The sequence below is a fragment of the Myotis davidii genome, unplaced genomic scaffold, assembly GCF_000327345.1.
Source record: "Myotis davidii unplaced genomic scaffold, ASM32734v1 scaffold1238, whole genome shotgun sequence".
NCBI lineage: Eukaryota > Metazoa > Chordata > Mammalia > Chiroptera > Vespertilionidae > Myotis > Myotis davidii.
The window spans coordinates 212505-223665 of NW_006289106.1; the positions used below are offsets into that span (position 1 = coordinate 212505).

Genomic DNA, 11161 nt, shown 5'->3' on the forward strand with positions numbered 1-11161 from the left:
ATATATTCACAGCTAACACCTCTCACCCCTCCACGGCCCCTGCCATCGCTCCCCTGGACCAGTGCAGCCACCTCTCTCTGGTCGCACTCTGCCCGCAATTCCCACGGTATGTTCGTCCCACAGGGGCTAGGAGGATATCTTTTAAAAAATAAATCTAAAGTATCGCTCTCCTGCTTAAACCCCTCCAGTTACTCCCATTGCTTTGAGAATCATGTTCCCCCATTACCCCCCTGGCTGTGTGCTATGGATCCTCTGCCTCCCTCTCTAAGCCTGCCTCTCACCCCTCTCCCGCGTGCTCACTCTGGCTTCTTGGCTGCCTTCAGAGGCTAAGCAGGTGCAGGCCACCTGCCTGAGCGCTCCTCCAAGAGCCGCCTGTTCTCTGTCACAGGTCTCAGCTCAAACATCACTTTTGTCAGAGGCCTCACTGGAGTCGCTTCTCCCTGGAGTTCCTATCACACCACCCTGTGTCTGTTTACTTGTCTACAGTTTGCCTCCTCTGCAAGATCTCACCTGGCCATAGCTCTAGCACCAAGGACAGTGCCTGGCCTCTAATAAATTAATTCTGACAGAGGGCCCTGGCCTGTGGCTCAGTTAGTTGGAGTGTAGTCCCGTACACGAAAATGTTGCAGTTTGATCCCTGGTCAGGGTGGGTACAGAAGGCAACTGATGGATGTTTCTCTCTCTCCCTCTTCCTCTCTCTCTAAAGTCAACAAACATATCCTTGGGTGAGAATAAAAAATAAATAAATAAATAAATAAAAGCTGATATTGCCCGGCTGGTGTGGCCCAGCGGTTGAGCAGTGACCCAGGAACCAGGAGATTACTGGTTCAATTCCCAGACAGGGCACATGCCCAGGGTTGCGGACTCAATCCCCACTACGGGCGTGCAGGAGGCAGCTGATCGGTGATGTTTCTCTCTCCCTCTCTAAAAATCAATAAAATACATATTTTATAAAAAGCCGATATTTTTTTTTAAAGTTCTGACAAAAGAACCATTGGTAACTGATTGAAATTTCCCTAAGAGTCGGTGGCAGGTGACACAGGTATCAAATTCAGGGGCTCCTAAAACTGGGGGTTAGACATCCCCTACACCCTGGATGTTTGGAGGAGAGACTTTTAGGTCTTGAATTGGGATTGGCGAGGTTTCCATTACGGTACATTTAGTAAAAACTGCTGGCTTTCCGGACCAGACTGTCTCTGTCCCAACAACTCAATTCTGCCCATCGCCCAGTTCAGAAAAAGTAGCTGTGAACAAGATGTAAATGAATGGGTGCATTGTACTCATATCAATATAACTGAAATAATTCTCATTTCACATGATTGTCACTCGTTACAAATTATTCTCCTTTTGAGTTTTCCCCAATCATTTAAGAAGTGAGTATCTCTCTTGTGCTAGTCAGGAAGCTTGGCCTAATTGCTTCTGCTAACTTAGTTGTGCCCTCTCGAATGGTGACTGTGTGCCAGGCGCTGCACGGAACCTGACATCATTGCCTCATTTCCTCTGTACTGTGACTATTACTTCCAACTGACTTGGGGACCTAAGTAACTTGCCCAGGGTCAGAAGCTGATGGGGAGGCAGAACCAGGGTGCTCTGACACTGTCCTGAACCTCCCTCTATCTTGGGTCCTCCATCTGTAAAGAGTGCCCCTGGATGTTTTTGCTAACGAAATAGCTATCTGCCCACTCAGGCTTTGGGGTCAGAGTTCCCTGGGCTTGAATCTCAGCTTTACTCCTCACTCACTCGGAGACCGTGGCCAGTGTCTGAGCTTCCCTGAGCTACATGTCCTCACCTGTAAAGAGCGGACGAGGGCGACAGGGCTGACTTTCTGGGGTTGCTGTGGATGAAATAACACAGTGGGAAGGGCTTGCACCAAGTACTGCGTTTACAGGAGCCAGGATCTTAACATGGTCTACCGCCCCAGTGAATGGTACAGCTGAGGCTAGTAGGCTGGACAGATGGCAATCTCTGATCCCTGGTGTCAGGAGTAACCACAGACTGTATTTGCCCAGGACATACCACTTAGATTCGGATACAGACTCTGCTGCTTGCTAGCGGCCTGACTTTGGACAAGCTGCTCACTCTCTTTGGGCCTCCAAGTATCAACCTGATAAGGCTGCAGTTAAGACTCAGTGAGTTTGCCCTGGCCGGTTTGGGTCAGTGGATAGAGCGTCGGCCTGCGGACTCAAGGGTCCCCAGGTTCGATTCTGGTCAAGGGCATCAAGGGCATGTACCTGGGTTGCGGGCACATCCCCAGTGGGGAGTGTGCAGGAGGCAGCTGATCGATGTTTCTAACTCTCTATCCCTCTCCTTTCCTTTATGTAAAAAATCAATAAAATATATTAAAAAAACAAAAAGACTCAGTGAGTTAAAGTTCTCAGAACAGCACCTAACGCCGAATTAACCAAGTTGGTGGTTCTGATTGTTTCCCATGTCCACCGTTTTACAAGAGTTATTTTACAAAATCTTCACCGCGACCCCGCGAGGCAGGGGCTTACTGGTTCCATTTCTAGATGTAGTAAACTGAGGGGCCCTGCAGGCATCATATGGGCCAAGGCTGAGTCTGGGGTCACGGCCGTAGCCCGGGATTTGGGTCCGGGGTCACGACTGGGACCTGGGCCGCTCCGGACAACGGGCCCGCGACCCCAGAACCGTGGGGCCCCCCGGCGTGCTCGTGTCAGTAGGACGGCTCACAGATTGGGTGAGGGAGCAGCTTGACACCCCCACTCCACCCCACTCCCCAGGCCCTACCGGCCTGGCCGCCCCTCCGCCTACCAGCCCTTACCTGCCCTCCTCCTGACGTCACGCCGCGACTGTGCCCGGAAGTGGTGCTGGACGCGCAAGGGTAGCGCACTCTCCGCGTGACGTAGACGCTAGCGCGAGGCGGGGCGATGTGGAATCGCAGCGCTGATTGGCTGAGTGCTGAACCCGCCTCGCGCTCTCAGCCGCCGGTGTGGACCAATCCGGGACTACCCCTCCCCATCACGTACACGTCAGGACGCCCACCTTCGGTCCCGCCCACTATCCCTGGCCCAATTCCAAGCCAGCATCTCTATCGGCGCCCTCCCAGCAGCGCCAACTCCTGGGCTGAAACCTCAGAGCGAGTGTTGGCAAATGCCAATCAGCACGTGGGAAACCGAACCAGCCCCTTGGTTTTTAAAGAGCTAAGGACTGTTTTTCTATTTGTGAATGGTTGGGGGGGGGAGGGGCGCGGGGGGAGTCAAAAGAATAGCATTTTATGCTGTGAAAATAATATGAAGTTTAAATGTTAGTAACCATAAATAAAATTTTACTGGAATACAGCTAAGTCCATTTATTTACCTATTGCCTATGGCCACTTTCCCACTACAGTGGCAGAGGTGAATGTTTGCAACAGAGTGTATGGGCCAGACAAGAGCCTAAAAAATGTACTATGGGACCCTTTTACAGGAGAAGTGAGCCTTCAAACCTTCAGACCAGCCCAGGCTGTGTGTGCCTTCTTCCCAGGCTTTTGAATTTACTTTTATGCCCAGTAGGGCCTAACAGGATCTATCTGTTCGTTTGTACAGTGAACAGCTGTTTATTAGGTGGGTGCTATATGGCAGGCAATGGAGAGTCAATGACACAGCCTTTTCTCACTGATAAGGCAGACATATCAACTGGCAGTTTATCAAGGGCAGTATGAGAAATGATGACAATACTACTACTACTATATTATTTGATGCCAAGATTTATTCTAAAGGTCTTGCAAGTCAGTTCTCATGCAATTATGGTGCTGCTGACTGAGTGCTCACTGCTTACCAAGCATAATTCATCAGTGTTCACTACTCACATGTTCTCAGGGAACACTGCTCCGATGAGATGAATATGCTCTCATTCTTGTTCTACAGATGAGACAAGCCCAGAGAGGGTAAGTAACTGCCTCAAGGTCACACAGCTAGTACGGGGTGGAGGATTTGACTTCCATCTGATGATGCTAAACCTGAGGGTTGTGTGCATTAAATATAAGGGCCCTGGGCACCTAGAGGAAATCTTTAACAAGGGTGGGGTGTTGGGAGTGGGCAGGAGTGAGAGTCAGTGAGATTACTGTGAGGAGGGACCCCTGAGCTGGATGAGGAGGAGCAAGGCAGAGGAAAGGGGCACAGGGTGGAGGCACACTCACAGATCCTGAGGAACGACATGGAGCTGCCTTCAGCTCCAGTAATTTTGCTTGCAACTGCTGAAATTTGCTTGAGTCCTTATCTTGCGCGTCAACGAACAGACAGTGACTTAAAAGCCACAGAATTCTACCTGTGAATGATATTTTGGGGAGGGGAGGTCTAAGTACGTTGGTTTCAGGGATGTGTAGTCTCACTTGTTTTTCTTTTCTTTTTAATATAGGTTGTTAGTGATATATATATTTATTATATTATATATGTGTATACACACACATACATATACATATACATATGTACATATACATATACACACATATATATTTTAATCCTCACCTGAGGACATTTTCCATTGATATTTAGGGAGAATGGAAGAGAGAGGGAAAGACAGAGAAATATCGATGTGAGAGAAATACATCGATTGGTTGCCTTCTGCAAATGCCCTGACTAGGGCTCAGGCCGTGAGGAGCCTGCCACTTAGGTACTTGCCCTTGACCAGAATCAAACCCGGGACCCTATCCACTGAGATATGAAAATATCAGCTTGAGATATGAAGACTGTTCTATAATGATGCCAAATTCAGGGCAGTTCCTGTGGCACCAGGGGAACTGACTTAGGGAGAGGGGGGCAATTAGCCAGCCTGGGCAGGGTGGTAGGAAGGGTCTTGGATTCTAGTTCTGGGGACCCTGAACCCCTACCTCTGCTTGCTCATCTATAAAGTGGTATGTTTCTACTCTGCCCGTGGGAATGAATACAAGAAATGCCTACATATGTACTTGTAAAACATTTTGAATAAAACAAAGTTGCGGGCTGAGAAGGGCATTCCAGGATCATGGTGCAGCTCTTGGGGACAAGAGAATGACAAAAGATTAGGTGGGTTTTAAGTATCTGGCAGTTCTTTACATGAAGCTGAAACCCACTTCCCTGCTATTGGCATCCACTTCCCCTATTCCTGCCTGCAAAGGCCACAGAAGGCCGACCAGTCTTCCACATGCCAGCCCTTCAGCTCCTGCCTACCTCTGAGAGCCTGTGGTTTAGGCCTAACTCCAGCGTTCTCTCTCCAATCACCATCCAGAGCTGAGATCCAGAGCTGAGAATGCACGTGCAATAGGTGAGACATTTTATATTTGGTCTGTGGCTGTGATCAAAACCGTTTTGGCTGCTACCCCTCCCTTTGAGAACATCCAATCTCCAAGCATTTGTACTCAGCCAGCCAATCCTCGGCCACAGCTGATTGGGTCAGGAGTGTAGATTTAACCCAAGCTGGGTCAATTGGGTTTGCTCCTGGGAAGTTAGAATTGGCATCCAGACATGCACAGGAATCTGCCTGTGGCCTGACCTGAGAACATGGAACTTCGGATTTAGTGGGTAGCCACTGAGAGGGGGTGGGTGGGAGAAATGTGTGGAGGCCTTTCTGTTGATAGGTCCCTTGAGACATCCCTATAATAAACTCTTCTTCTTCAACTAAGCTAGCTTGAACAAGTTTCTCTCTCTTTTTAAAAATGTATTTGTATTGATTTGGGAAAGGAAGGGAGAGGAGAGAGAGATAGAAACATCAATGATGAGAGAGAACCACTGATTGGCTGCCTCCTGCACACCCTCAAATGGGGATCGAGCCCACAACCTGGGCATGTACCCTTGACCAGAATCGAACTCTGGACCGTTTAGTCCGAAGGCTGATGCTCTATCCACTGAGCCAAACCAGCCAGGGCAAGTTTCTCTTTCTTGCAACCAAGATAACCTTGACTAGGCGAGCAGTCCTGTGTATGGTTATGGGAACTGGTTAAGTCAACAGTTGTGTTGGAGCAAAGAAAAGAGAGGTGGGTGATGATTTCAAGGCAACCCAAACGTTTCTTCATCCTTTGAGAGAAGAAAGGGCAAAGACAGTGGCATGTGAGGAAAGAAATCCAACTGCTAATTTCTTTTTCCTGCCAGAGGAGAAGGTTTCTGTAGTAGACAGATTCCGTGGTGCCCCAGATCCCTGCCTCCTGGTGTCCCTGTGTGATCCTATCCCGTGAGCGAGGGCCCAGGGACTCTATTCTAACTAGTAAAATATAGTCAGGTGATGGGAAACACATGATTACCTGTACATAAATACCTAAGATTGTAGTGCTCATCTCTCCAGGGACTCTCTTCCTTGCTGGGTGTGATGAAGCCAGCTGCCATGTTGTGAAAAGGAAGTGAGGGCCGCCCACAGCCAACAGCCAGTGAGGAACCGAGGCCCTCAGTGTGAGAGCCTGCAATGAAAGGAAATTCTACTAATAACCACGTGAGTTTGGAAGCAGGCCCTTCCCCAGTCGAGCCTCCAGTGAGACACAGCCCTGACCTATACCTCGATCACAGCCATGAAGAGGGCTTCGTTAAGCTGTAGCCAGACTCCTGGCCCACGGAAACTGAGAGATAAACAGGTTGTTTTAAGCCACGAAGTTTGCCATAATTTGTGATGCCGCAATAGTTTCTTTCTCAGGCTCTAAATCGACATGCAATGAAAGAAATCTGCTTGATGTGTTTTCAAATCAACCAAAAGCAAATCAGAAAACTCAATTACAGACCTATACGGGGTGTCCCCCAAAAATGTACACACACTGTAACAGCTGACAGCTCAATTTTAAAAATAAAATCTATTTTAATTTTAATTTTTTATATTTTATTGATTTTTTACAGAGAGGAAGGGAGAGAGATAGAGAGGTAGAAACATCGATGAGAGAGAAACATCGATCAGCTGCCTCCTGCACACTCCCCAGCTCAATTTTGAAAATGAAATCTATTTTAATAAGCACTGCCTTTATAATTATTCAAAGTGTGTGTGTACATTTTTGGGGCCCTCTATATTTTTGCCTCTGTAAGATCCCCATGTGATCAGGACAATACTTGGTTTCTCAGCTATGCAATAGATTCTAGCGAATCCTCTTCACGGTGTGAGTCTGAAGGCAGAAAGAAGAGGGCCAGGGCACCAGGGCATTTCTCCAGGTCCCACGTGGCCAGGCACTGAGCACACAACACACTTAGGGAGCCTGGGTGACTTCACCAGGATCCTGCGATTCCAGAGGAGGAGGGAAGAGGACCTGCAAAGCCAGCCAAGTTCAGTGCCGTATCTCCACTCATTAGCCACTGCACCTGGCTTATTCTGAGCTAAAGTCTTTGGGGAAACAAAAATTTGAAAAGGAACACCTGTTTAGAAATAGGCGTGTCATGTGTGGCAAGAGAAGGGTGGTGATGCTAAGGACTCTGAGTCAATGCGGGCCAGTGAGAGCTACTTATTTGGCCTATGTCTCTGGAGAGGAAGAAGATGGGGCTGGATTAAAAGAAAAAATAATTACAAACTGTTTTCATAACAAGCATCAAAAATACTATATAGAACCAAAATAAAAAAATTAGTCTGAAAAAGAAACGTTTTTAACAAAAAAATTATTGGGGAAGGGGTTAAAGGAGAAAAGGCACCTCCCTTCCCAGTCATGGAAGGGCATCTGGAAGCCAGGAGGCCCCAGTGTGCTTTGTGGCTTCGCAGAGAACACGGAAGGGAACAAGTCTTTACCTCGAAGAGCTCGATGCCATCTGTATATTACCTCCAAACAACAGGAATGATAATGCACTTAACTCAGGCACTGCCTTTATTATACCGAGTTCAAAGGACTTTTAAAAGGGGGACTGTGGCTTTATGGGTTTAGGAAAGCTGGATTCTGGGAAACAGTTGGCTGCTATTTCTGGCTCTACTGCTTGTTTTTCTGTTGACCTGGTGTGCATTAGGAAGGGTCTGGCGATCCCTTGGAGCCAACTGTCCCTAAAATTTCGGGAAAAGGCAAGGAACCAGAGACATACAGACAACCCTGACATTTCTGGTTTTCTAAAAGCTTTGGAAGCATAACTCAAAGCATTTTTGCTTCTGGTTGGAGGGAGGCGGCCAGGAATGCATGACAGTGCCAACACAGATTGCATGACAAAAGCATTTCCTGTTCTCTTGGTGGCTCTGTTACAATTATCCTTTATTTACCACCGAATGCCCAAAAGGCGTGAGTCTATTTCATGGCTCTCTGATGTCCCTCTACCAGCTACATCTGAAGGTGAGGGGGATGATGAGTGCAAGGGTCCTGCAGTGCCCCAGGCAGGTGGGCCAGAGTTGGGGCTACTACATGCTTTGGTCCTGGCTTGAAGCCTTAGAGTCTAAGGCAGGGTTGGCAAGCTTTCGGTAAAGGGCCAGATAGTAAATATTTTATGCTTGGGGGCCAGATGGCTCTGCACAACTCCTCAGCTCTGACACTGAATGAAAGCAGTCATAGACATTATGTAAATGAATGGATTGGGCTGCGTGCAAATAAAACTGTATTTCCAGTAAAATCAGGCTTTGGGCTGAGCAGTTTGCTGAGCCCTGGTCCAAGGGATTGAAAAGATTAGAGCTTTTTCTTAGAGAAACTGCAAGTCTGACTCTAATGAAAGCAGCTGCAAAGGCGATGTGGGTAGGGTGCAGGGAGGCCCTGTGTTTGAACCTTGGTCATCTGTGTAGTGGTTGTTACAAAGTTCTTAACCTCACACTCAGAGGTTTCCATTTGGGCATCACTTCCTAGTTTTGTGACCCGGGGCAAGTTGTTAACTACTGTGTGGCTGAGTTTCATCACCCAAAGATGGAGATAATGACACTTAAAACTCAGAGTGGCAGAGGAGGCCTCCTGGGATGACACTGGGAAGGCACTTAGCATAACTGGTATTTATTTAGTCTAAATTTGGCGACTGTTGAATCAGAAGTCTTTAGCTCTGCAAATAGGCCTTTTCCTTCCACTGTATAAAATGATGTTTATCAAAGTTGAAATGAAATCAGTACTTTTTTTTTTTTGAGAGGGAAGGGAGAGGGAGAGAGAAACATTGATGTGAGAGTGAAACATCGATCAGTTGCCTGCTGCACGCATTCCGACTGGGGATCAAATCCATTACTGGGTATGTGCCCTGACCGGGAATCAAACCTGCAACTTTTTAGTGTACAGTAGGAGGCTCGAATCCAACTGCGCACCACAGACCATCTCCCCCAACGCCCTTCATAGGTCGACGCTCAACCACTGAGCCACACAGGCTGGGCAAGATCAATACTTTTCACTGCATCTAGGACACAAAGGTTGAGTCCCTACACCAATTCATGATAGTAAACATTGTCTATAGGAAAAATGACATAAAAGAAAAAAATTGTATCTAGAATATCACCTTTAAGACCATGATTTGGACAAATTAAAATCTTTTAAAAATGTTTCAGAGTTAGGTTATATACATTTGAAATATAGGGTGTCCCCCAAAATGTATACACACTTTAATAGCTGATAACTCACTTAATTTTCAGTCCTTTTCAGGTTTATTTAAAATAATGGTTGAAGCCAGACTAAGCTCTGAACACAGAAAATGAATCCTAAAGTGCCACTGGACTTTATTTTTTATGGGGATACATAAAGTTTATGGTACAAAACTGGCAACAGTAGACGAATTGAGGGCGCACAAATACTGAACAAAATGATTCTTGATGTTTGTGATTCCATTGCTTCGAGTTATCAGCAGTGCCTGGACCAGAGTGATCATGAGTTTGAAAACAGGCATGGACAAGAAAATTATTCATTTCTGTCGATTCTTTTAAATTTTTGAAAATGAACTGTATGTTAATAAACACTGACTTTATGATCATTCAAAGTGTGTATACATTTTTTGGGGGGCACTCTGTATAAAAGGAATGAAGAGGAACGCCCCACCCTTAGCACCCACCCTCGGACCAAATACTGATTTTTACTATTGATGGTTCCTCTCCTAAAGGAGGGTGTTGTCCAAAATAAGTGAGTACTACTGACAGTTTTTAAGAGAAAGGCTCTTCTTTCATCGCTTCTGAGATGGATTCTAGTAAAGACACGGAGATGCTAAGAAACAGAACTCGGACCCTCTAGCAGCAGAAAGCCTCCGCACGTTCACGTGTGAAGTTCCAGTTCCAAATGACGCTTCTTCATCGTGTCCACCTGTGTTGACTCACCTGCATTAAGGTGATTTTCCAAGCAGCAAACCACAAGGACAGGAACAAGCTTCTGGAATAAGACCATAATGCAACACGGTGGGAACGGGACACACAGGACTCAGGTTTAGGGGCCACGGAACTGTCGCACTCCCACCCCACACAGGCCCTATGTAATAAATTCCTTTGACTGTCATGAGGAACCCCCTCCAGAATAGCGCTGCTCACTCAGAGCGGACCCGGACCAAGAGAAGATGCCTTGTCAGGTGAGAAAACTGGTGAAGGGAACGGACAGAATCGGGTGCGAGATGAGGAGAAGCGGAAAAAGAAATGAAAATGTCTAATACACCAACACTTTCTAGAGCTCTGAAATATAATATTAAACCTCAAGCAAAATATTTAGACCGATCTTACTTCTTGTCCAAATTTGCCAGGGACCTCCCATCCATCCATCCATCCATCCATCCATCCATCCTCACTTGTTTAGTGCGATGAGGTGTTTAGCATTATTCTAAGCACCAGAGAAGCAGCAGTAAACAAAACAGGCAGTCTTTGCACTTCTGACATTACATTATAGTGGGTTCAGGTATCCCATCCTGGGCAGCCTTCTTTTTTTTTTTTTAAGCCTTATTCAAAGTTATGCTTTTATTGATTTGAGAGAGAGCAAAAGAGAGAGAAAGAGAGAGAGCGAGAGCTGAAACTGGTTTGGCTCAGTGGATAGAGCGTTGGCCTGCGGACTGAAGGAAGGGTCCCTGGTTCGATTCTGGTCAAGGGCATGTCCCTGGGTTGCGGGCACATTCCCAATAGGAGATGTGCAGGAGGCAGCTGATCGATGTTTCTCTCTCATCGATGTTTCTAACTCTCTATCCCTCTCCCTTCCTCTCTGCAAAAAATCAATAAAATATATTTAAGAGAGAGAGAGAGAGAGAGAGATCTATTGGTAGCCTCCCACACATCCACTGACTAGGAATTGAACCCAAAATCTTTTGGTGTATAGGATGACACTCCAACCAACTGAGCCACCTGGCGAGGGTAGCAGCCTATTTTTTTATGAGAG

The 11161-nt window shown here is 46.8% G+C and overlaps 1 protein-coding gene and 1 long non-coding RNA gene across 3 annotated transcripts in view; both read right to left on the reverse strand.

Annotated features, from left to right (window-relative positions):
- Positions 1-2867, reverse strand: part of CCDC130 (coiled-coil domain containing 130) — a 13043-nt gene extending 10176 nt beyond the window's left edge. Inside the window, exons 1-2 of one of the 2 annotated variants that reach the window (XM_006761394.2) lie at positions 2783-2865; positions 1790-1834 (exon numbers count right to left, since the gene is read on the reverse strand). The gene's annotated coding sequence lies outside the window, so the exon portion shown is untranslated. Of the gene's footprint in view, positions 1-1789; positions 1835-2782 lie in introns of both variants that reach the window. The other variant, XM_006761393.2, reaches the window with a different exon arrangement.
- A 6912-nt stretch (positions 2868-9779) lies between these two features.
- Positions 9780-11161, reverse strand: part of LOC107182746 — a 5573-nt gene continuing 4191 nt past the window's right edge. Inside the window, exon 4 of the long non-coding RNA XR_001513476.1 lies at positions 9780-10177. This is a non-coding gene — a long non-coding RNA (uncharacterized LOC107182746). The remainder of the gene's footprint in view (positions 10178-11161) is intronic.